We start from the raw sequence: 26,192 nt of genomic DNA on the forward strand, positions 1-26,192 counted from the left end.
ACTTCTGTGAACCCTTGCTAGTATTTATAGTTGTACCCCTAGGATGGTAAGGGATGGATGAGTCGTTTCAGGCTGCAGACGGCTGCAGACGGCAGGAAGGAATTGACTCCTACTCCAACCACACAACTGGCTAAGCAAATTGTGGAGGAAGATTCCCTTCTTCTGAAGCATCTGTTATCACCCATCTGATTGCACAGTGAATCAGTAGTATGAGGACAGGCTGCTGTGAGGGTGGGGGAAGAGGGAGAGAAAGACTGCAAATCAGACAGTTATAAAGCAAGGAGCCGCCAGTTTCCACTTTGTCACAAGAAAGGACATGGACCAAACAGAAAGGGCCTGGTTTGTATACTTTTAAGCTATGTGTTTGGATTGCTACTGGTAGTACAGCACCAATGAAGTAGCTTAACTTTTAATGCAACAGTAGCTTGGTTTTCCCACATATCTTTCAGAGCAGGGAACCTAAAGTGCTCTGCACTCTGACTATTCATCTCTCTAAATCACCTGCACTGATGAAATAAAGCAGCCAGCCTGCACTGACAATGCTACAGCAGAAGCAAAATCCTTACATGCACAGAGCCCAACCACAGCTCTGCTGGACCACCAAGTGGTTCATCTGCACTGCTCTGCTTATTACTGAGATTGGAGCCCAAGCCTAGGCCACCAGACCACTTCTAAGATACTCTTACCACTAGTCGTGTTACCTGGGATAAAGGGAATGAGCATGGATGGTGGCAGAATTTTTCCCAACATTCCTGATGAGGGAAGAGCAGCTGACTGACTCTTCTGAGCTCCATAACTTCCTAGGTGTCTGATGCAAAGCTACCACAATGATGCCTTCATGAGCTCAGCATCAGGGTGAAAATTGTCAACACTGGCCCAGGCTCCTACCTGGACTGTTGGTGGGACCTGAAACCAGTCTGCATTTTGGAGGAAGAAAAAGGAAATTATAATAATGACCTGTTATGGACTTAACTAGTAAACTGGTCAATGTGGAAAAGAGTCAGCACAGGATTAGTTTTTTCACATGGACTGAGCTTGGGCAGCAACCAGTAAATCAAGTCCAACTCCAAGTGTTGATTTCCAAATCTATATTGAGAAGATCCTGGTAAGCCTGTTCAGTTGGCACCAGCTTCAAACAGGTAAGTTCACAAGGGATGTTTCTATTGAGGCTGCGCCCATTTAAAAGCTTGAAGTAAGGTGATGGGTGACATTCTGTAGGCTAATATAGGGATAATATTGGGGCAACATAGTAGGCCCAGATGATTTCAAGTTTGGGTCATAGGTAGCTGTGAGATGTGGTCTGATTCAGAGCCTGGACAAGGTACCATGCCCCATGGGCAGGAGAAAGCTGTGAGGGCTCCCTCTCTGCCCTAATTACGACCCACTAGTTGAGACAAGACTGTGATCCCTACCCAAAGGACACAAGTTCCTTTTGCCAGCAAAGCTGCATCTTCATCTTTATCAAAGGTGAGGGTAGCACCCAAAGGACACTGCTCTCCTGAGAGGACAGTTCTCAGCCCAGAGCCCTTCACTGTGCATACAACAACTAACAATGCACCAATAAAAGGAGCCAATCCCAAATATTTTCTTCTTGACCTCACCATCGCAATTACTCTTCAGAAGTACTCTGCAACACAGGATGCATGAGTCAAAAGGGGAAAGAATGATTTCTTGTGACCCAAAGTCTGGTTCCAGAGACTTTCTACTTCTGAGCTCAGTGGGGGCCCCCAGCCATCTCCATGTATTTACTGATCAGAGACAGTAACAAACAGGAGCCTGGCCCTGGAAGCTGGACTCCTATGGGCTACTTTGTGCCTTGCACTGAACTTTTCTTATCCCTGTATCCCCTGCTCCTGTGTCTGCCTTCACAGAAATGGATAGACTATTAAATATGGACTTGTATCACTTACAAGAGCTTTGCTGGCCCATCTGTGAAATTGTTCTCTGTCTCTTGAAGGCGTGCGCAAGAGATGTTCTCTTCCCCCCCTCCTCATCCTCCATTGACGGATCAGGTCTGTCAGCTTGTCAGCTCTCATTGGGCACTGTTTGACATCAGTCCACATCGGGGCAGTGAAAATCTGTTTGCAGTCAGCTCTTCCAATAGCTCCTGCAGAAGAGGGGAGGCTGACCCACTCCAAAATATGCTGCCTCAGCTGGCTACAAAACAGCCACAGATGATAGTGGTGTTAGAAAACAGCTTGAGTAAGAGTGGCAATGCTACAGGTTTCTTTAGGGTCTGTAGGGCAGGGGGAAGGCTAAGAGCTGGGATGGAGACCTCATGGCTCCTGGCTGCCACGCACAGTCATTGCCACCAAGACCAGTAGCCAGTGACTGAAGAAGAGGAAGTTTGCATGGTGGAGGTTCTGCAGGGATGCAGCTCAGTGGCATGGGCCCTGGAATAATGTTCTGAGTATCCCTGGCCTCTCAAGTTGCAAATGTCATCTGTCAATCCCAAGCTCAGTCCTTCCGGAGCAGTTCTGACAGGGGTAGCTGAGAAGGGACATCAGAGGCTAGCTAGGCCTGCAGTGCCACCAGAGGGTCAATTGCCATGGTACATCAAGTAGCCAGTCATTCAAAATAGGGTTTCCTGGCTCTGCTTTCTTAATGTCTAAAAAAATTACTCTGTTTGATATCCCTGAAAATCCTTCTCAGAGTCTGTATAGAAAACCAGAATCAAGGTTATTGTGTCTTGGAAGGAAAATATTAAATGATTAGGAATATTGAAGTTGCCATCATGACCCCCTCCTCTCCAATTCATTTTATTCTGACATGGGAAAAAACATGCGAGAATAGCTGGGTTTCTAGGAAGGAGCTGAGGTGTTATGATGGGCAGTTCAGAGACTAAGACGACCGAGTGCAGCCTGCAGAGATTCTCAGAGGGAACCATTTTGACAGGGAAAGAGGGAACTATGCTGAAAAATTCACGTATGGGTCCAGTTTCAGCCTTGCAGTTCCACTTCCAGCTGCAAGCCCTCATTTTGCAAACACTCACGCCGAAAACGTAAAGACTTTGACCCCATTTGGCATTGCAGCCTTTGATTGGCAAAGCACTTCTACAGATGAGCTCTTCAAATTGTAATTTTGTGCTCTCCTGCAAAGTAAGATCTGTTTAGGCTGTGAAAGGAGAAACACTTGATTGGATTTCTGTGCCTAGACAACAAGATTCCAGATACTGTCCGGTCCCACCACGCCATGCACTGTGAGACAAACAAATAAAAACATACCTCAGGATGAAAATATCACTACAGCAAAGAAGATTTTTAGAGTTATAGAGAAATTCAGACTAGAAGGGACCTCTGGAGGTGACCCGGTACAGCCCTCTACTCAAAGGAGGGCCAGCTTAGGTAATTTTTTTACATCCATTTCCCAATGAAATAACCAAACATCGAACCATGATCATTAACTTACTTGTCACCTATTGTTTCATGTCACAGTCACCCATTCTTACACACCTGCACAACACACACACAGAGTGTTTTAGCCTTACCTTCAAACAAGTGTGAACAGAAGCAATATGTCTTTCCAGTTACTCTAACAAATAGCATAATAAAAAACAACTAAACAAACAAAAACACTAAATCACTCTGCAGTCAGGTATGATGGGTAAGCAGTAGGAAGGAGGCTGGACCAAGAAAGGAAAGAGTGAAGGGCAAAAAATGTGACTGTAGAAAGGCGGAGTGTTGTGGCAAGAGGAACTTCTTGATCTGTTTTAGCAGTAGCAAGAAACATTAAAAACCTAGCAAGCAGTTTAGTTTTTCTGAGTTTCCTAGCCCAGCAATTCAGAGCCAATGCATAGGGACAATTGAGCTAAGTAGCCATGTTTTAGATACTGAAGGGAGCCTCCTTGCTTTCAGAGCCTCCTTCCCATGGAGCCTGAGTGGGTGCCAGCTGCCCACTGGGGATCCTGACCACAGTATCTGCTCTCCCACCACTTTAGTCAGGAGCTACCCTAGGTGTAGGCAGAGGGACCCATGGCAGAAATGGCTCAGGTGCACAGCTATAAGGGTGAAAGAAAGCTGATGATGACATTGGAGAGGCAGCTGCAGTTCCCTTCCTTGCACCAGGACACACAGTAGAAAACAAAGGGGCATGAGAGTCCCAGAGTGAGCCATGAGCATATGGCCAGGCTGAGTCATTTAAAGATGAGCCTGTTCTCCACCTCGCAGCCCTGCCCTCTGCATCAATTTCATCATTATCCATGACAATGGTGACAGAGGATTCCCACCCTGGAACAGAGCTATGAGAGCATCTGCAACTCCCTTCCATCACTGCCCAAATGAACTTCTTCCTGTCTCTGCAGAATTGATGCATGAGTCTTTATTACCCCTATCAAGTCCTATTCAGAAAGCTGCCTAATCCATTCTGGTATCTCTTTAAGCTATGTGCCATAATATTCCCTTAAAATGTCTATTTCCATACTTTAATTAGACACTGTATTTTTAAGTCTTCTCCTTTTAGCCTTTTCCCTTTCACACATTTTACATTTGCTGTATCTTAACCCCGGGAAATACTATTTGTTCTTGGACTATTGAAGAAGGTATGGGAGGGTCAAGCAAGGAAGTCTCAAGAAATTAGTACTGAGATGGAAGCAAGATAAGCAAACTCTCTCAAAGATAAAGGTGGAGGCAGCTGAAGGACTGGGAAATACATGTGAAAGAAACAACGCCTTGAGAGCATGCTGCAAAAGGCATCAGCATGGGGTGGGGGGAAATAGGCGAGAGAAAGGATGCATCTCTTGGTTCATGCTCTGGTCAGTGCTACTTGGCAGGGAGACACTCTCCCACTGCAGCCATGGCAGTCCTGGGCTAGGCTTTGCAGAGGTGTATCCTTGCCAATTCCCTTTAATAACAGGGCCCTCTTACCCATAAATTTTTGGGAGGTTCTTCTAGAGTAATCAGTATGGCAGCTGATTACCTGAAGGAATTTACTATAAATAACAAACCTGGGGAGTTTGCTTTTTACTCCTACCTCCCAGTCATTGATGATGATGTTGAATAAAAGGGGGTGGGGTGGGAGAGGATTGTGAGCCCCCATGCACAATGCAGGGTACCCCAGCTCTGACTGGCTTTACAGGGGTGTGTGGCATGCCTGAAGAGCCAGCTTGCTATTTCAGACAAGAGCTTCAGGCAACAGTAAGCCCTGCAGCGAAGGGCTCAGCACTCACTTGGGACTAAAAACAGAGCACTTCTTATTAAGGAGGCTGATGTAAAGCCCAGAGCAGGGGGGCAGGGGGATGATGTGCAAAGGGAGGACATGTGATATTCATTCAGTAAAAGAAATCCAACAGCTAAAGAATGCACAAGGTTAATATCAGCTGCTTTTCCTGCCCTAGAGCCTCTTGGTGCTTGGAAGCCCAGTTGTCTGGGGTGTTTTCTTCACACACACACACACACACACACACAAACACACCCCAGAAACATGCACCACACACCCCATCAGTCTCAGCCTCCCAGAGCTGGAAAGAGGAGCAGATATCCAAACCATAGACTAAAGAGAAGACCTCTGCAGGGAGGAGTGCCTAACTCAGAGCAGGACTGGTCCTAGCCCAGAAATCATCACCTCCTCCAGTTCCAGGGCTGGGGGTAGCTTTCCTGATGCCAGCCATCTCCAGCCACTAAGCAAGCATGCAGCCACTCACTGCAAACTGAAGAGGAGCCACAGTCCCTGTGGGAAGCACATGCACTGTGGGAACACCCACATCTCCCCCATATCTCTCTCTCTTTGTTACTCCGCCTCTAACCTTCCAGCTTTCCCACTCTCTCTCAGTGCTAGAGACTCTCCCACTACAACAACCTGCATGATTCAAGAGACTGAGGGTGGCACAGTCTCTAGCTCCCATGCTCCAGGACAGGAACCTCACCCACGGCAAGAGCCAAAAGGAGAACCCTCTCCAGGTCAAGACAGCTGCTAATCCCCAGCCTCCAGCGTGTGTAGCTCTGGGTCTGGTCACCGCCAGTCCTTTCGCTCCAGCATGCATGCTCAGAGCTATCCCCACTGCTTTCTGCCTGCTTTATACCCTGGTTTCCAGATGCTTCTCGTCATAAATTAATTGGTCCTGCTCTGCCTTCTCCTCTCCCCAAGGCACAGTACAGCCTCTTTGCCTGGTGGTACATGGCCCAGAATCCAGGATCACTGCTAACCACATTTGAAAGGGAGAATCAATGGGGGTAACAAGAAAGTCCATTTCAGCTTCAAGTGACAGCCAGGGAGAGCTAACGAAGACAAATCAGCAAAGGTGGCAAAGTGAGACAGATGGACAGACAAGGAAGATGGTGCAAAATTTATATTTTCTATTACCCAGATGTAAATGGATTTGTTGCCCTGAAGCAATTTACAATAGCTGGAAACTGGTCCACAAAGCCCCAGAGGGAATGAGATGTCGTAGTGTCCCAGAGAGCTGGAAAGGTGGGTTCAATGCTGAGTTATTGTTCACTAGGAGTCCTTCTAGATTCACAGCCCAGTCAAAATACTGGTCTCAGTATTTTCTTCACACCATGACCAGAAGGACAGAAGAAATCTGTTCCACTGACCACCTTCCTCCCCACACCTGACTTAGCAACATGCATAACGAACTAATAATTCAGTCATGCATATTCACCACACTCTCACTGCAGCCCACATGCTCACCCACCTGCTGCCAGAATAGGCACCCCCCCATTGCCAGAGTCGGTCAGGCATGTTTCTTCTCCCACTCACACAGTCCCACTCAGCTCCATCCACACCCTGACTCTGTCTGCCTTTAACAATTATCTCCAGCTCCGGGAAGGAGCACTGCAGATTTGCATCCCAGCCTTCCCTCTTATTGCTCATTCATTGCATCACAGAACATGCCCTGAGCTGGAATGAAATTTTGCCTTTTGCATATCTTTACTTATTTACACTTGCTGCCCATACTGGTTGCCTAAGGGATGGGAAGGAGGCAGGAGGGTATTAACAAGCTCTTTAACATGATACCTCTTAGAAATAGAATAGCTGCTGCTATCTGCATCACTATCTTTCGCTTGAGTGAAAATCAGGAAATGGACCCACTCAGGACTCCAGTCCTGGCTATTTTTCTATGCCCACATGGTGCTATATGGCACACCAGGAACTGGGGCTCAGCTGCTGACCCATCATTTCTAAAAGTTAGTGCTCACACACTAGGCTCAAGTTTTACAAGGTGTGAGATGGAAAGTGGCTTCAGACACTCTTCAGAGCTCAAGAGAAGGTGATGCTTTGGTGGAGACAGAGCCTTCTACAATTCACGTCCATTCTTCCACATCATTATTCGCAGGCCTTCAGATGCACATGTCCTCTGCTCTCTCCACTGCCTTCCTCAAGTCAAGTCAAGTCACCAAGATCTACCTTTCCCCTCCAAAGAGCCCACTAGTTAAACCAGTAGTTAAAGCACAGGGACCTCAAGTCCTAAATGCCTGACTGTTCAGGTACGGATGTCAACCACTGTCTCCCTGGGAAGGCCCCCTAAATTTTAAGTTGTCATATATACTGATATAGAAGAACTTCTCTAACGCCTTCTTCTGAAGTGATTTTGTATCACAGAAAATACTTAGATCTTCTTTGAAGTCTGAGTCTGTGGTATCCAAGCAGAGTACCCTCACAATAGGGTATAGTGCCAGCCCCAGCCTGGCTAAGGATAGATGAAACTGTACTGATAATGAAATATGTGTGCCACCCCTACAGTGGTTGCTCCTTGAGGTCACAGAAGTACCAAGTAGGATTTCTGCCCTAATCCAAGTGTTTTGTGTGCATAAATGATACCAGTCAGTGGAACTAAATTAATCTTTTCTCCCACAAGCTCTTCCATCCTTCTTCACTGGTATGTAGCCCAGGCCACTCAGGAATGTGAGAAAAAAAAATGCTCCAACTTTTTTTCCCTGGGTGCTGGTTCATGACTGTCATAATGAAGCACCAGAACTACATCCTTTCACTTATGCCAGCTCACTGAGTTCCCCTCTTCACTGTAAAGCCATAGAGCCAGATTTTTTCTCAGTTATGCAGGTAAACCAGCCTGACTCTACTTAGTTTTCCTCTGCTGCCCAGTTCTTCTGCAGCACTCAGTCTTCCTCATTTTGGACACTCTGTTGTTACACATTTATACCACAATAATTAAGGGTAGAGCCTGAGTCTGTCTCCACTACGGCAGGTTTGCTGTAAAAGTGTACAGGGAATTGTACTTCACAGGGCAAATAGATTCTGTGTCCCTAAAGGATCTCACCTGCGACAGAAACTGTGCTTCCAATTCATCTGATTGCTATAGTTAAATGTTCATACCACTCCATTACACACATCTTAATTAATCCACTGATTGTTCCCATACTCTCCCAGATTAGGATACTCTCTCCTAGAAAACATTAGCTTATTAACCCCAGTCACTCCTCCTAAAGTAGTCCCAGAACAGAACATTGCCTATCCACTAAATGCCAAGGTATTCATAATGTTCAGATTTACCAAGAGGCATTGCAAAATCTCTCGGAAGTATTTGAGTGGAGGAATAACACACAGGCTTTTTCAGAAGCATCATTAAAACCAGACAAACCTTTCAATCCATTTAGTGAAGTGCCTGAAGGTTGCCTTTTCAGAGAGGGGAAACAGAAGTAAATACAGCATGCTGAAATTGAATACACGCAGTGCCACAGGCACCAGCCCTGGCACATCATTTGAGATGCTGATGTTTTTTCCTGTTTCCTCTTTTTCTTCAATCTATACTCAGTACATTTCAGGCTCATGTGAGGGGGCATCATAATAGCCCTGGAGATTTTTATTTATCCCTGAGAAAGTTATAAAGTGGGCAGCAGCCAGGGAAGTTCCCTCTGCTGTCTGCTGAATGCCAGCCGGAAAGGATCACTTACCTGCCAGGAGAAGGCAGCTCATAATTCAGCCCTGCTCAAGCCCCTGCCCTTTCTGCTGCAGATGACTCATGGGAACTATGTGAGAAGGGGACTGTCTTAGGAGAGGGATAATGGCAGCTCTGAACCAGACTGAGATACCTTGTTCATCTCACAAGTCCCATCACATTGCCATTATTAGGCAGGAATATTTAGTCAATTCTAGTGGTCAGGTTCAAGGCTATGCCACACATTCCCCAGAGCCACAGAGCTTCTGTTTCCGAAATCCCCTCCCAGAGCAGAGAATGCCTGTCCTAGAGTCCACGAAAGTGATGTTTTCCACTGGTCTTTCTCCAAGGCCAGGCAAAGGGACAATGCATCAAGTATCAGAAGATGCTTGGCTGTTGAAACAAATTGCCAAATCTCTCTCAGCATCCTGACCCCAAACTTGTCCCCTCTTCCAGTCTCCCACACTATGTAGCACATAGCCAGAGCTCTCAGCTGGAGCCTGTAACCTCACCATGCCACTGCACTTCTAGAAATTTTGTACAAAAAGTGAGGAAAACCAGTTATTCCGGCATCGTTTTCTTTTCGTCAAGGCTTCCCAAGTTTGGGGACAATTCATGAACTGCATGGGTTAACGCACTTTGGTGAAGGCAGGACTGCAAAATACAGCCCCGTAGCCGAACACCCATGGTTGAAGCAAGGAAGGAGGGAGAGAAGGAGGAGAAAGAGAAAGACGGCCTGTGGAGGATTGGATTTTTTCCACTCTTTCGCTTGTTTGTTCTAACTGCTTGGCTGGTTGGTTTTAGTTCCACACTGGGGACTGGCACTGATTTTCTTTCATTGTGTGACATGCATTTTTAAATGAGTATTAAAGGTACTGAAAGCCTGGGGTAAGCACATTTTTTTTTTTTTAAGAAACCTTGTTTTTAATTCAAACTGAAATAAAGCAAATAATTTCTCTGCTTGCTGACTGAGCCCCAGGTTTAAGCCCTTACAGGGACATGTTCAGCCAGTGAGCAGACCTTCCTTGACCTCCTAGAAATGTTCCAGGAAGTCCACAGACAGAGGTGAGATCTGCATTGCTGGAGCTGGTATCGCTGTCTCTTCAGGTTGCCCTCTGCTTCCTACCGTAAAGCCTTCCTTACAGATTCCTCTAGCTACATCAAATTTTATCTTTCAGATTGAAATTTTCCATATCAGATGCTTATCCCAGGTTTTATATTTGAGGAAAACTGAAGGAAAAGTGGTCCGTCCATTTCCAAAAACAGGCTAGAGGAAAGAAGCTATTTTACCAATATTAAGAAAAAAATAGTGACCTTTTTAAGAAGCTCCAGCAAGTTCTCTGCTTTCAAGGGACTTGAATTTTGATGAGAGGGGAAAGAAAAGGTTCTTTTCATGTCACATGCTGATTTTTGCCATACTTGTGAAAACCTAGACAGGTCGTAAGCCTTTGGAAAAACTGCAATTTACACTTGTTAAACAGAGACTTAATAGAGCATTTAAAAACAAAACAAAACAAAACAAAACAAAAAAAAACAAAAGAAACCAAAACCAAACCAAAACAAAAAAAAAACCAACCAAACTTTTCTAAAATCCTCTCCTCACTGGGCCTTCTGTAGTCTAAGGGACTTTCTCTACACATGAGCTCAAGGAAGGTCTACTTATGGACGGGGGAAGCGAGAGAAGGAGCATTGCACCTCTTGGGTTTGCATCTCCCCTGATCCTGCCTGCTCCCTGCACACAGGGATTGCTGGAAGAGGAGGCTGGCTAATTCCAAAGTAGTGGGAAAGAGCCAGGAAGGTGATTATGATACATTGATTTATGACACTGGGAGAAGTATGGGGCTGAAATGCTGCATGGGAGAAGAAAACTGGGAGGTGTGACACCTGGACCATTTGGGCAAAGAAACTGGGACTTGCTGGGGCTGAGGGTAGGGGAAGACAGATGGACAAGGAGTCAGAATGTGAGATAAGCGGAAATGGATGAAAACAAGGGGCACAGAGTCCAGAAGTGGAAGTTGGATTTTTCTAGATCCAGGGTCTAGAGCTTAGATGAAACATCTGTGAGGCAGATCCTGGCTTTGCTAGGTAAGAACCAGACTGGGACAAGGAGCCAGAAGTGTAGAAGAGACAAGGCAAGGTGAAGGAGACAAGACAAAAAAGATCAGTGGTGGAGAGAAAAGCTGAAAAGTCTGTGGCCTCTAAACCATGCACTTTGCCAAAGTCTGGGCTTATTCATTATACAAAGTCAAGCACTGCAAAATGGGGAAACGTCAGTATTACAGTTGTTCAAGCAACCTGAATGCAGCCCTTTTTGCATAACCACTACAAATCAGTCTTGAATGACATAATCAACGACAATTTTTCTTGCAGGACCCGTCTCATTCAGTGCACCAATGGATTGAACTGGGAATCAAACTTAGCTGTTTGGACAGTGGTCAGTAATCAAGGGAGAGGCAGAGAATGGCTGGGAGAAACAAGACATTCATATGGCTAAGCCAACTGAAAGCTGTACTGCAAGGCTGGATTCATCCCTACCCCTGCACAAGGGTCATGGTGATGCCAGTAAAATCTCTTAAACCAGTTTCTGTGCAAGTGGTCACTAAATCTGTGCGCCTCATTTTCTGGATGCTTGACAAAAGCTGGACAAACCCTCCGGCTCCCTTTTTGGTGTGGTGGCAATTCCAAACAAAAATAAGTACTGTACTGAGAGCCTAATTTTGGCAAATCAATAAGTATAAAGTTTTTACTTTGTTGAAACAAAACATATAGTTCAGCCCATCCTCTTTTGAATCTGAACATTTTTAAATATCCTTTTTTTGAATAAAAGGAAGAGATATATTGAAATGATAAACTAATTTGAATAAGAATTTAAATGTTTCATCTAAAATATATCGAAAGAAATAAATCAAATTAAAATTAAAAAAGGGAAACAGTTTGGAGATTGTTTTGGTTTTCTCCTGGGTTCAAGATGATTTCCGCAAAACAAATAATTAAACAGGATAAAAACAAACAGCCCATATAACTTGCATGACACTAAGTCTCTTTTTTTGCATTAAAAAAAAATCAATGAAAAATGATGTTCAGTCCTAGTTAAGATTTGGCAGGGGGCAATTCGAGGAATTGCTGAGTTGAAGTCAAAGAGAAATTTGCTTTGAACACAGAAAGCATTCTGTAATGATCAGTACTTTGAATAACAACATTCTAGGTGTCTCAGAACCATGGGCCATGAAAAATTAATAGACATTTTTGACCTTAATCTTGCTGCACCTCAGTTCTCCGCCTATACAATGGATTTACATAAAACAGCTTGTGTCCTCTCATCTCACAAGAGTAGGGTGAAAATCCATGAACTTCATGATATACTGAGATACTGCCCTAAGGTGTGCCACAGATAACACCCTGAGATGAAGAATCCTCTCTTCTCAGCAGCCTGTGAAAGCAGGCACAATACAAAGCTTAAGGCTGCACAATACAAAGCTTAAGGCTACGCATTAAACAAGGCAAAGAAAACAAAATACCGAATCATTGCTCAGTCAAGAAATATCACCCATCCTGCATATGGAAGGATGCAGGGGTCCTGTGCTGAAAGATAGTATGCAATCTTGAAAGCACTGCTCTATAACGCATAGACACAAGAATGCCAAATTAAGATTGCAGCCTTAATTCTGGCATTTTCTTCCGTTTGAAGTGCTTGCCTTTGCAACCTAAATAATACTCGTCTGACACAGTTGTGTATACGTAATATATGAAAGGCTCTTGGCTCGGGGGCCTTGGACTTCACAGAACATTGCAGCAGTCCCCCTGAGGTTTCCTCCCCGGTTACTTTGCTTCCAGCTCATACCCGTTTTGCAGTACTGTATTAAAGCTTCTCTTTTCCTGTCTCCCTCCTTTACCACATGCCCTTCCTCAGCCCTGCTTTCTCACCTCCAGCCACCCACCCAGCCAGCTCCCCTGCGCTGACTTTCATTGCTGCATTGTTAATTATTTGCTTGGGCAATCATGATCGTAGAACTCCAAGCACAGACAGAGGTCTCGCTGAGTTAGATACAAAGCAGCAAATACAATAGTTAGAGGTTTCCTAATTTCAGGGCAGAATTGCAATAGTGAGAGTGTTGCCTTTCTGCATCCTTCCCAGATCTGGTCCATGCTGCAGAGGTCCCTGCCTCCAACACTTGCTCCTTCGCGACCCTCCACCCAGTAAACTGTACTGGTGGGAGGCAGAAAGAAAATCCTTGACTCATCACAAGTGTCTCCAGTTTCAGTTCTCAGGCTCCTTCTAGCCCTAGATACCCTAACATTTTCACTGCTATCCTGCTTGTGTGGTCTTGTAGTCTTTATTCATATCTCTTTACCTGAACAGAAGCTGAACCACCCCCTGCTTCTCACTTGAAGAAGACAAAAACTCTGGAAACTTATGCTGGGGTAAAACCTCCTTCAGAGAACTTCTGGTATGGTTTTGTTCATCCTGTAAAATGTGCCCGAAGCCTTTGGCCATGCAGGCCACATGTTTGAATCAAATGAAACAAGGGCACCATATTAGGGTGGGAGTAGGGGTTGGTGTTTAAAAAAGTTCTATGCACAGGGAAAAATAATATGGAAATTGCCAAAAAGGAACTACTTAAAAAAAAAAAAAAAAAAAAAAGAGTTTAAGGCTTTTTTAATTTTGAACTTTTTTTTTCTATTAAGAATATGTTTCAGAAGTTGAAAAGATAAAAACAATACAAAAAGATGAAGCCAGTCCAAAACATGGATAATCTTCCTCTCCCTGGCATCATGACACCAGTCAGTGCAAGATTCCTCCTTTGCTGACATCCCTTGTCCTGTCCTGTTGTAAATTACCGTCCTCCTCCTTTTTCTTATTCCCTTTCTCCCTTCCTCCCTCTCTCCTGGCTCACTCCTCTGCCTCTCCCTGGTGAACAGTGAGCCGCAAGAAGCATTCCTGGGCTAGAAATTAACATATTAATGAAGAAGGAGCCTTGAAGAAGGACTGAGAGATGGGGAGAAAACAGAGAAATGAGGCAGGCAGAACAAAGTAACAAAGGGAAGATATAATGAAGAAGGGACACAGAGCCAAAGCACAAAGGGAGAAAAAACTGCCTTTCTCAGGAACTTGTGCTACTTCAAACATTTCCACGGGAAGAAAAGATGAAAGAGAAGAAAGAAAGGGGGTGGGGAAAATGGGGTGGTTCTTCTGTTTTAAACCAAGATTTAATATTTCTGTAGAAAAGAATCACCTATTGAGGGAAGGATTAGAAAGATGGAGGATGGGAGCAAGGGAAGGACACAGAAACACACAAAGGGGACATGACTGGTAACAAGAGCAGTGGGTTCATCCCTGGCTGTTTGCAAATCACCGTGAGCATGGAGGCATGGACACGTCAGTGCAATCTTAGGGCTTTGCCTACGGGTTATTGCCTCCCCTGCAACCTCCTGTTCTCGCCTTCCACAATGTACTCCTGCAAGCCTGCCCCAAAATTATGTTGAAAAAGGAGAAAATGTCAATTAGTAAAGACTACCATTGATCTGGCAAGCTCACAAAAGTCCCACTCCCAGCCCATCTCAGAGCTCTCTCAGGCAAACAGTGGGAAACCCATTAGGATCAGTGGGTTGAGAAGGAAGTAAAAAAATTGTTAGTTCAAACACCTAAGTAGTTGTTCAATCATCTGTTCCTCTACTTGACTACTCACCATTTACATCCTTGGTTAGATGCACTGCAGAAGAACATATTCTGAATACTGCAGAAGGATATATTCTAAATTTGCTCTTGCACCCACTGGCCAGAACAAGCCCAGCATTCCCATGCCTGCTAACAAGATGAGAAGGCAAAAAAAGGATTCCTGGCCTGAAGAAGGAACATAAAGAAACAACATCTTTAGGGGTGGAATACACAGCAGACACTGCAAAACCAAGAGACATAAGGACTTGACTAGGAAAACAAGCTTTTTGGCATATAAGTCTACATCAGTAAAGGTGTGAGCTGTTACCAGAGAGCCGTTCCTGTAAAACAGACCTCCCTCAGTTTATCGCCATCTTTCACTGTGTCACCAGCACATGCCACCGCAGAAGAACTTGTTCCACAGCTTCCTGGTGGCACCAAACTGGCTCCTTGACACCTCACCAGAGTACTGCTATTCTGGGAGCACCCTCAACACCCTGAGTGCTGAGGGCTCATGGTCTTCTGCAGCACCCTCCTGGAGGCATAACAGTTAAGTAAATAGCCACAGGCACAACAGCGTTTTTCTCCTTGACAAGCCCCACATCTCCATTCTTCTATAATGGTGAGGGGGGAAGGACTGAGGACCGTTTCTCACTCAGCCATCTCCAAATGAGACCCCTACATGCTACGACACAGCTTTCTTTTCTGAGGCTTAAGAAAAGCTTAAAGCATGAGCCTCTGTCACAAATATGACAAATTTGTATGGCTGCTTTCCCTTGACTTCTCAGCTGACAACTGAAGGCTGCGGGAATTCACTGGCATAGGTGTCCCCACTGCCTGGCTTCAGCAGAATGACCACAGCCAAGGTCACAGCATCCGTGTAGCTCTCCGGCTTTCAGTGCTGCTGCTCTGACCTGTGGCAACTGAAAAGATAAGCTATGAACCACACGGAGGAATAAAGGTCAGTGCCACCCACAGCCCTCCCACTTGGGCAACCGGCTGTGTGCCAAGCGCGGCAGCCTGCATGCCCTTCACAGCGAATACCGTAAAACCAAGCCCAGTGGTGCTTTTCATTTCCCCAAGTGCTCCTCCTTCTGCACCCACACTCCTTTGCTGCCTTTCTGTCAGTGCCCTTCTCGGGGACCTGCTTCCACACTGCCGACTGATGGCTGTGACGAAGATTTCAGAGCTGCCACAGCTGAGCACTGAGACATAGGGTCCCTTCTCCAGGCTTTGTGAGGATCCAGAAGCGTGTAGCCAAAAGGCAGGCAACCAACAACAGCGCAAACCAGCCTGATCCACAATGGAAAGTGGTGAATGCCTCTCACCTGAGCAACTGTCCACTACCCTCTTGCTAATCCTACCCCTGGATGACTACATACCCTCCGTACTGGCTTACATGGTGCTTCCAGTGCCACCCACTGTTGGGAGCACCATGCTCTTCTCATTTGGCTCCCTCACTCTGCCAAACTTTCTTGTTAAGCAATTTCATGGAACTATAATAAACTATCCCAAATCAATTTCACAGCATTGCTAAGCTTGTGCCCTTGTCAATTCAAACTTGAGCTTTCCATGAAAAATTGCTTGGAGAAAAAAATACAAATCAGTAAATTAAGTAAACTTCTCACTCTAGCCAGTCAAACTGGGGCCTTTCCCAGGACTAACATCTTTCCACTGCCACCAGAGAAACTGTGACTTGGCACCATCTCCAAGGTACTTGTTTCATCTGACCAGTAGTCTCACATTGCCAAAAAGTAAGACCTCCTCCTCCTCACCGCTACATTAAAACCAAAATAGATCTGCAAGTAGAGCTCCTCCAGTATCTCAACTACATGCCTGCAAGGAAAGAGAAGGAAAAGGAAACTGAGATGAGGGCAGCAGAACATGCAGAACCTTGAAAGATCGGTCCTGCTGCACCTCCTGGATCTGGGCAAGTCAAATGCTGGAAAGCCCACCATCCCATACTCCCCCCCAGAACAGCTATTTCACACAAATACATACTAGGCATACTGAAGAGCAGTTGCTAGATGTTCAGATTTATTCAGAGGCTGTAAGCGTCTGTACTTTGCACCTCAAAGTCTTCACAGTCCCTTGGTGATGCTGGAGAGCATTTTGTCATGGCTTAAGCACCAGTTCTTCTAAGCTCTCACCATGCCACACGTCACCACTCAGATGCAGAAGGGCAGCGTCAGCATCTTTGAGAAGAGGGTGGAAAGCATTTCTTGCAGCAGTCTGTGTTTGAGGTACTTCATGTCACTCACAAGGCTTAATCTGCCAGTGACACATTATTTTAAAGAAGAAAGCAACAAAAAACATCCTTTTGGGGGGACCATCTTTTATTTATGGCATCTATTACCTATGTGGCTGCATCCTCCCAGAGCTTCATTGCAGCCGACCCTTTTGCTCCCCATCCAGTTCTGGTTAACGCTTGTCTATATGCGGCAGCAGGTACACAGCGGCCTTGTTGGACATCTTCCCCTGCCCAGGGCTGAGTTGCCAGGGGAAATAAGCAGATAATCAGTGTAGAATCAAGGTGTATCTGCCCAAAACATGTCATGGTCTTGTGATGAAGAAGGTCTCTGAAAGCAGATATCATCTGCTGGTAAAGTCTGCACGCTGGAAAAGCTGCCAACCTCCTTCCTGAAACCACTTCTGGAACTGCTGGCTGCCTGCTTCACACAGGCACACAAGAGGCATGTGTGGCACTGCTGCTAATCTCTTGCGCTTATTAAACAGCCCCAATGTCTTGGCGAAAATCCACCTCTAGCAATTTAATTTTGCCAGCTGAAATTCCTCGTGCAGCTCCAGTGAGGTGCAGTATTCATCTCTGCTTCATACTATGTGCTGTTAAACAGTTGCTCTATTTCACCCCAGAGATGGCTGAATTTTAGCGGTGAATTAAGCCATCCCTTTCTACTTTGTAAAGTGCTTTGGAATTGCAGATAAAAGATACTACAGCCTGTCATAAATAAATGTAAGATGCTGACACTGCTACTGGAAGTAGCCATCTTGCTGAAAAATGATTTCATTTGTGACACTAATAATACAGGGAAGAACACTGGGCAAGACACTGAAAACTCATTTCCATCTCGTTTTAATACAGCTTCAAAAACCAGAGAAAAAGTCAGTGTTGAGTCAGCATTTGTGCGTTTTTAACCACTGTCAGGCCACAGAGATTCACGGGTTTTCAGTCCAGTGTAGCAGTTCTCTTCCACCCTGGCCATACCACCAGCGGGTGAACTCTTCATCCAAATACCTGCCATCCTGCCAGAGCCTCAACAAAGACCAACCCTAAGTTCACAAAATCTGTTTTTCGAGCATTTCTCGTGGTGCTTTACTGCAGAGGGGAGCTCTAATCACCTTACAATCTTTACTCAATCAAGACAGGTGTGGAGACCTGTTCAGTGTGATATAGCAAGCTCAGAAATCTCTCCACAGGGGTGGAAAAGAGCTTTCTTTGTAGGAAGATGGCTGGCAGCATTCAGTCTGATTGATCATTTCAAGGGCACTATGGTTAGATTTTAATATTCATTTTATATTAAGGTGCTTGCAGGCTTCAGTAGGGACATTTTTACTACTTAAATCAGGAGAGAATACGCTGCAGGAATGACAGAACAGGTAGTGGACTGGACAAGCTGACAGGTCTCTGCCATTTCTGTTTTCTTTGTTACTATTTAACTCACATTTAAGCATTTTAAATACCACATTTCTAGATTATCTTTCATTCAAATACTTCAAGAAATATAGTGCACAGTGACTGTACAATACAAAAAAAATTACACTAAGGTAACATACGCCACCTTCAAATGTTCATATTTAATTCAAAATCAAATTTTCTAACTTTAACAAAGCAGGAATCCCTTGTCTAACACTGCAAACCAATTTTTGAAGTTTGAAGTGAAGCTAGGTTTGAGTTATTTGTCCACACCAATAGAAACCCCACTGATGGATAATTATTTGAAAGCAGAACAAATGTATTCATTTCACACTCTCATAACTCAAAATCGGATGCACAGGTTTTTTTTCTCAGATTTTTCAAAAATGTTCACCTTTGGACTGAGAATGAAAATAAAATTTGCAACACGAAACAAAATGTACTTTCAAAATTATAGCTACTTGAAAACAGGCCAGTGGAGAGGTCTGCAGAGGGAGGTCTAGATTCTGCACAGGTAACAGATGTTCAAAGCCACAGTTCGGTTTGGTCCCTTCGAGATAAGTATTCAGCTGCCCCACAGATATGCAGATCCACATTTTCCCAAAATTTGGATGCAAGACTCGAGTGCACCCTTAAAGCAATGATTTTGAGAGGAATTTCATGAGCAGCATCTAGCCAGGAGTGCTCTAAGCCTCGATTCAGCAAAGCACTTAACTGCGAGCTTAGCTTGAAACATGCACAACTATTTATTACATGAAGCATATACAGCAAAGACCACTGAATGGCAGGTGCCTCTGGAGGGGAACAGACCAGCTGTTTGACAGGGCTCAGCTCCATCACACAAGGGTGTAGGACAGACAGGGGAAACGAATATTCCAACGAAAGTTAAACCACAGGAATGGCGTTAAGACTGCAGAATGTAACAAATAAATATTGTCCGGGACACGCCAGGGTTAATGCCTCGACTCTCTGCCAAGAAAGGCCATCTGATTTTTTTTTTTTTCTCTTTTATTAATGAATTTCTGTCAACGGTGAACGCTGTCGGGGTCCCCACCACCACCCCGGGGAGGGAGCCACTAGGCGGCGAGTTGGGCTGGTGTCTTGTCAAACCGCAAACCCAAATTGAGAAGAGAAGAGAAAGCTGCTCCAGAGTTGCACAGGGAGCCATAGCAACGCAGCAGTGCCTATTTTTAAAAACTTGAAAGATAGTAAGAACATTAACTCTGAGGGAAAAAAAAAAAAAAAAAAACACGTTTCTATCAGAAAGAAAAAAAAAATGCACATGTTCCTTACAGGCTCTACTGATGAAACTGCATATGGCTAACCATTGATTTGCAGGTGTGCAAGTCAGAAAATATCCACAGCCTCATCAAGCCATTCCCTGAAGGAAAGAGGCTATTTCTCACCTTCCCTCCACTGATCTGCTAAAGCAGGTTTTCAAATTCCCTGGGGCACTTTAAAACCCACAGGACCCCAACTGCATTTTGTGATTGGGGAAAGATGCCACTGTCACTGATGCTAAACCGTAGCCAGAGCTGGGTTTGTGGTTTCGCACTGCTTCCTTCAGCTCCACCACAGAGGAAGGATTTTGATATGCTTTTCATGAAGAGCGGAGAGAGCCTGAATGCACAAGTTAAAGCATATTGTCACCAGCAAGTGAAGTTGCCACGGTATTAGCACTAATTGGACTTGGCTGCGGAGCAGGAGATGTCTCAGAGGGCTGGAAGCAGAACATGGACATTTTCCCATCTGGAAACTGATGGTGCATACCAAAATTCATTCCCAGCTGGTGAATTTTGGAGGCCTTTATGAAAGGGTCTGTCCTCTAATCAAAAGATAACCCTTGCCAAAAACCTATCACTTCACTTGAACCCTCCCATCCTATTTTAATTGCAAAGAGGATGAAAAATCCAGCTGTCCACACAGAAAAAGTGCATCCTCTCCCCCTCAGACAAAGCCTTGGTCTGCAGGACCAAGGCAACATGTGGGACCTGCTGAGGAACAAACATTTTTGCTGTCTCCTCATCATATACTCCCTTTGAGAAGCCAGGGGTCTGCATTATCCTACTGGCATGCCGAGTTGGTTAGACCTTCCCTGCAAGACAGTCGTGCCTCCCATTGCCCAAGCAGCACTGGTTAAGGGCTGGGCAAAGCAAGGAGGACAGCCGGGCACAGACCGTGCCCTTCTGCATCGGGCACCCTTAGCAGCCCACCCATATGGGGGAGGTTTGGGTCAAGAGCACGTTACAAATCTGTCCTCAGCATCCTCCTTCAGGGGACAGAAAAAAGAGTAAGAGGAAGCCAATGCTGCCCCTGAGATGTGGTGGCACATGGATAAATGCTCCCCCCCACCCACTGCTCACCTCCTGGGCAGGCGGTGTGACTAACTGGTAGCCCCAGGGTAAGGAACACAGCGCCTTTCATCAGCACTGAACCACCACAACAGGGAGCAAGGCACACAGGGCAAATGAAATGCAACAGGGAATGCAAGCCAGTGAGGGAAAAAAAAGAAGGTGATGGCAGTATGCAAGCAGCAGAGAGTAAGGTGATGTACAAGAGACGTGGGGAGGCAGAGAGACCCCGACGGAGGTGGGAGGTGCAGGCCAGCCCCGGCCTCCAGCTGCTGCTGGAGCAGTGACAGGAACAAGCAGATTTCAGCAGCAGGGACCTCTAATCCGTCACCAGCACTCATGCCATGTGCTGCCAGCTAGCACCAGCCTGACGGCAGCCGGACACACCAACCAGCGGGAGCATAACGAGCTGCTAACAAGACACTGGCTTAAAGGCTCCGAAAGGTCACAAGTTACATATGCTCCCTCACCCTCCATGTTTCTGAAAAGGGCAATTTCTGCATCCATGGGAACATGCCATTTATACCTTCTCTCCCCTCCTCCCCAGAGTTAAGAGGCAAGTCCCAGCACTGCGCCTCCCACCACTGGAGCAGCGCTGGTTTAAGGGGTGGAGCAGGGCTTCCCAGCTAGCTGCCGAGCAGGCCGATGTGGCCCCACCAAAGCCAGTGAGACCTCAATGCTGGCCCAGCGCTCTTGTCTCTTAGCACAAGGTTAACTCGACAGTCCTACGAATGGAGAAAGGGTGACACAAGCAGTCCTTTCTCCGTTCCTGCTCTCAAATCTCTTGCTGTGTTGTGTGAAGGTGTGTGGCTCACTCGACTGGGAGACAATACAGAGTGGCTCCATGGCAGCACCTGCAAATGACATATGATGATGATACCTGTGTCTGACGTGGCAGGCAATAGCTGCCGTGACTGGAGAGGAGAGGGCAGGAGGATGGGTTGGGAGAGGCACGGGAAACAAGAGAAGGCACTGCCTGGGCACTGTCCTTGGCACTGACCTGGGGAAAGCAGGTCCAGGATGCTATGGGCATAGTGCTGCTCCCGGGTATCAGGGTGGCATAACACCCTGAAGTGGCACTGCACCCTTCCAGGGATGCATATAGCCCCTATTGTCTTGAGTCTCCAGGGAAGCAATATATTTGTACAATCCTATTGCAAGTACTTTCTCTGTTCACTGTCTCACTGTTCAGCTGTCTAAGCCTTAGCAATTCCTAGTTTCCACTAGGGGAATGTGGCCATGTGAGAACAGAGCTTGCCCTGGGTGTTCCAGGGAAAATAGTTTACAACCATTCATCAAGGGCTCTTTTGCATTTCTTAACTGATTGGCATGGAAAGGTCCAGATGAAAGTTAGTATTTCCCCCAAAGTCAAAGTATCATGTTCAAACAACGCACTGAGCTGGCTTGCCAGCTGTTTTCATATTTGAGGAATCTGAGGTGCAGAATTGAACCTACCTTTGTTCCCCTCTTAATGTATTTCTTTGCAAAGGCAGTATAATTCCACATTTGTATTTTCATTCCAAAGCAAATGCTTCACTGCACTTTTTATTAAAATGAAATCTGGTGTGTGCAGCCTGGTGTTAAATGAGAGACTATTAAAGCCAATCAGTGGAGAACTCATTAGTAACCCTACAACAACAAACTAGTAGTTATGGCCCAGCATTCACAAGCAGCCATGACAACCAGTAGGAAGAACCCAGGTCTCATTGAAGGCTATAATAAAAACACAGCTTATGTAGCCCAACGACTGTGAATATCCATACAAAACGGCTGAGCTTCTATTCCTCAAATATGTGCCAGAAATCATATTCTTTTCTCATGACTCATCCCTGAATTCCACTCCCAAGAATGCTCCTGTCATTTAGGTATTCCTTTCCATTTCTAAAATGTAATGAGAAGCACCAATCCTTAGCTCAAGGAAATCTGTCCCATCAATTAAAATAACGAAATAAGCAGAAGGCTGCCTATAAACACATCCACCTCTGCCCACTCACTCTTCAGTAGCCATGGTGAAGGGAGAATAGATGAGCTTTGCAGAATGCTTAGAAGGTTAGCAACTCTCGTTGGAAGGGCCAAGAAGGAAAAACTCCACATCTGATTATCTCTCCAGAGGAAAACCCTGTTAGAATCTCCTTCCCAACCTCTGTAATCTTCTCATCCAGTACAAGGGAGCAGAGAGGACAGTGGTTTGCTGGATGCCCAGGAGAAGATGGGCCATTGAGATAACTATAAACTTGATAGACTGGAATATTCCAACCAGATTTCTTTCTGGAACAATGAAGGAATAAATGAACAGGTAATTTTTACAAACAAAACAAAGAATTAAAGAGTGTAATTGAACTGGAAAACAGCGTTTGGATATTTGGACTCCAAATGATCACCTAAGCCTATTATAAGCATAAATTGAGATAAATCCCTCAGTAGAGGAAAACTTCCTGAAAAATCATTCAAAAGGAAAACTAACAATTCTTGTAGAACAAACCTTTCTTAAAGTATCATTTTCCTACTAGTTAGTGGAGTTATCTCACCAGAGGGCTCATTTCTAGAACAAAATCTGCAATGTTCAATGGTCGTGATCATAATTCTGCGGTTCCAGCCTAACTAAAAGGAGAATCAGTTTCAAGACAGACAAGAAACAGTTGCTATGAGACCATTGTTAATACAAGAAGATACAGACCAAACACCTACACTGGCAAGAAATGGCATTTAGATAACAGTCCGTCTTGTTTCTTTTTGTGCTTGCAGCCATACTTCAAACAAAATTTCATTTGCACAAGCACTTGCAAAAAAGACCAAGAGTGTCAATGTAAGAAGGGGGAAAGACATGGAGAAACTGAGCTTGCTTTCTAAATCTGAGCAATATTCAGTTCATTTCCTCCTTACTCCATTATATACCCAGATCAACCACCAACTGAGACCACATTGAGAAAGACCATTTGATTTTAGCTGCATTCAGAACTACTGCACTTTCATAAAGAAAAAAAAAGTAAGAAATGGTCAGAGTTCAAAGGCAGATCTTGGGAAATGACTAATTCACAGTCTTAGTGTATAATGTGCCCCAGCTGAACTAAATTACACATTTTTTTAGTTGGATGTGTCACTCTCCGAAGAATAAAATGGGAAAATTCCTTTATCGCACTGCCTCCCAGCTATGGATTTGAAGCAAATTGGACCACTTTGGATTAGCTTCAAGAGTTTCTGAAACACCAGCTACGTGGTGATGTATTATCTGAGGTCACATACACTTTGCAGTCTCCCCAGACTTCAAGCCCACGTACATACATTTCTCTGTTCTGTGTAGGCATGCGGAGGGGGAACTGTAAGTTGCAGATGTCTGAATATAGTATTGCCGGGTCCGGGGCAGGACTAAAATTAGTTTTCCAGAACCTTCAGTCCAGTCCAAAGAGAGCTAGACTGTGTCCCAGACATGCAGGTATTGCTGCTGCCTGCTGTGCACAATGCACAAGTGCTGTGGGATCTTAGTCAGTGGAAGAGGTTAGGGAAGGTGTGAAGCAGCCAGGTCTGCAGAATCTGTAATACCCCAGATAGACAAAGCATTTCAGGAGAGATTTAAAGACGTCAGACAGACAAAGTATATCAGGAGAGGTTTAAAGCTTAGCACATAGTAAATTCCAGCGAATTCAACAGGACTTGAAGGTATGAACACAGATTATAGCCATTAATCTCCATGGGTTTTGGTTCAGTGAGGTGAACTCATATCTTCAAGTCTGCTTCTTTCCATTTCTTCTCCCTCTCCTCTACCTTTCTTCCTACCCAGACTCCAGGCTGTGAGGCTGAGCTTGAAGCTCTCACATTTCTATTGAACCTTTGGATTTGTAAAAGCAATGGCTCATTTTGGACACCACTAGCTTTTATACGTCAAAAGGTGCCCAAAAGTAATTTCACTTAAACAGAAAACCAAGTACCCAACTCCCCTGAAGTCACACTTTTTAACCACCTCACTTGGAAGTAAAGACAGGGTGGAAACATTTGGGGGGGTCAGAACCCTAGACTGGCAGAGCACAGGCCAGCACTGTACGAGACAAAGCGAATATTTGCACTGTGGTCACAGAAGCAACTGCAACACAGTGTAATTATTTCTGAGCTAGCTCAGGTGCCTGCAGCAATCTAGGCAGTGGTATAACGGAGCTTGGCATGGACTAATTGACTCTGCTTCTCAGTGAGACTGATGCCGGTACCCAAACTAAGCTGGGTATATCTACACATGTCTGCAGTCATTCCTGTGAATGCTGTACCCAAAGCAGACAACGGAGAAGGAACAGCATGATTTGGGCCATGAAGGTGAGAAAAAAGCTAATATCTTCAAAAGTGACAAGAACTGCTTTCATGTGGGTTGCCCAGGCTTCAGGGCATATCTACACTGTACAACAGTACTGTCATATCCAGACACTCAAGAGTTTCTGAGCTGCAACTTCTATACAATGCAAAGAAGTGCTACACAGAGAGATTATGTTGGGTCCTCGAAGCAGTGTAGCTATATGGGTATGATGTTATGCACAGGCTAATACAGTGTCACCAGAACTAATTAGCAGAAGGTCTCTGCAGAACACTGCATCACATAGCAGGGGACAATGTTTTGTTTTCTAGATAACTGCTGAAAAGACACAATACAGCTCCCCCAAAAAATCCCTATTCATTTGGAAAGGTAGAACAACAGCCTGCCTTGATGCTACTTCTGATAACCTTGTATATATTAAATATCTTTTCCCTGTTTAATCATTCCAGGGATGACTCAAAAGAGCATCAGAAAGCACCCCTTACCCCTAAGCCTAGCTGGGAAGGAAACTGATAAAAGCTTTGGGCACCTTTGGTGGTCCCCAGGCTTGCAGACAGCAAAAAGCCAGTATGGGAAAGAGGAAGTAAAGGCAATAAGATGTGGTAATATGCCAATGGATCATAGAGACAAAGAACAAATAGCAGATAGCATTATGGATAATATAATGGGTCAAAGAATAGACTTTTCTTTCAGTCCTCAACTTTCAGGCAAAGCAAAATTTGCTTCCTTGTTCACCAGTCCCCCTGTCTGCCTAGTACAGTTGACAGTGAGGGATCATAGCACACAAACCAATCCATCACATTTACACTGTTCCATGATTCATCATGATAAATGAACACAAATGCTGAGCTTTGTGTGGCCACCTCTCCTGATGGCTACCACCTGGATTCCCCTTATCCTACCACAAAAGGACCAACCTGCCCAAGGATTTTATATGTAAAACATTGGAGAATGAGAGTTGAGCAGGTCAGGGAGCATCTGGCTAATTGCAGATACCACCTTCCCCAGCTCTTCCCATGCCCAATTATCTGGGTCACTTAGTGACACACTAAAACTCCAGCTGGGACAAAAAGGAAGATCTAGTAATCAGAGTGCTGTTCTAGAGGTTGTTTCACCACAGGCTTCCTCTATGACCTTAAACAGGCATCTTAGCACTATTTATTTCTAAAGTAAATCTGAATCTGAATCAAAAGAAGATGTTTATTCAAATAGGTTTTCCCTGTTTTTAAATGTCCTTTTCCATCTAGAAAAACTTGCCATTCTGATGGGGGTGCCTAGGCTCTCTGCATAATGTGCACAAGAGAGAATGGGACCCTAAACACCCAGCAGACAATGGCCAACAAGGTGCCAATGAGCAGGGTGACAGTACAACTCCTCCTCTTTGAGGTAAAGTGGATCCT

At 45.0% G+C, this 26,192-nt stretch overlaps 1 protein-coding gene across 2 annotated transcripts in view; it reads right to left on the bottom strand.

Moving 5' to 3' along the window:
* GRIN2B (glutamate ionotropic receptor NMDA type subunit 2B) overlaps positions 1 to 26,192 on the bottom strand; it is a 206,877-nt gene that overhangs the window by 91,522 nt on the left and 89,163 nt on the right. The window lies entirely within an intron of this gene.

The sequence above is a fragment of the Nipponia nippon genome, unplaced genomic scaffold (assembly GCF_047370975.1).
Source record: "Nipponia nippon isolate SJK-2023a ecotype South Korea unplaced genomic scaffold, ASM4737097v1 scaffold_3, whole genome shotgun sequence".
Classification (NCBI taxonomy): Eukaryota; Metazoa; Chordata; class Aves; order Pelecaniformes; family Threskiornithidae; genus Nipponia; species Nipponia nippon.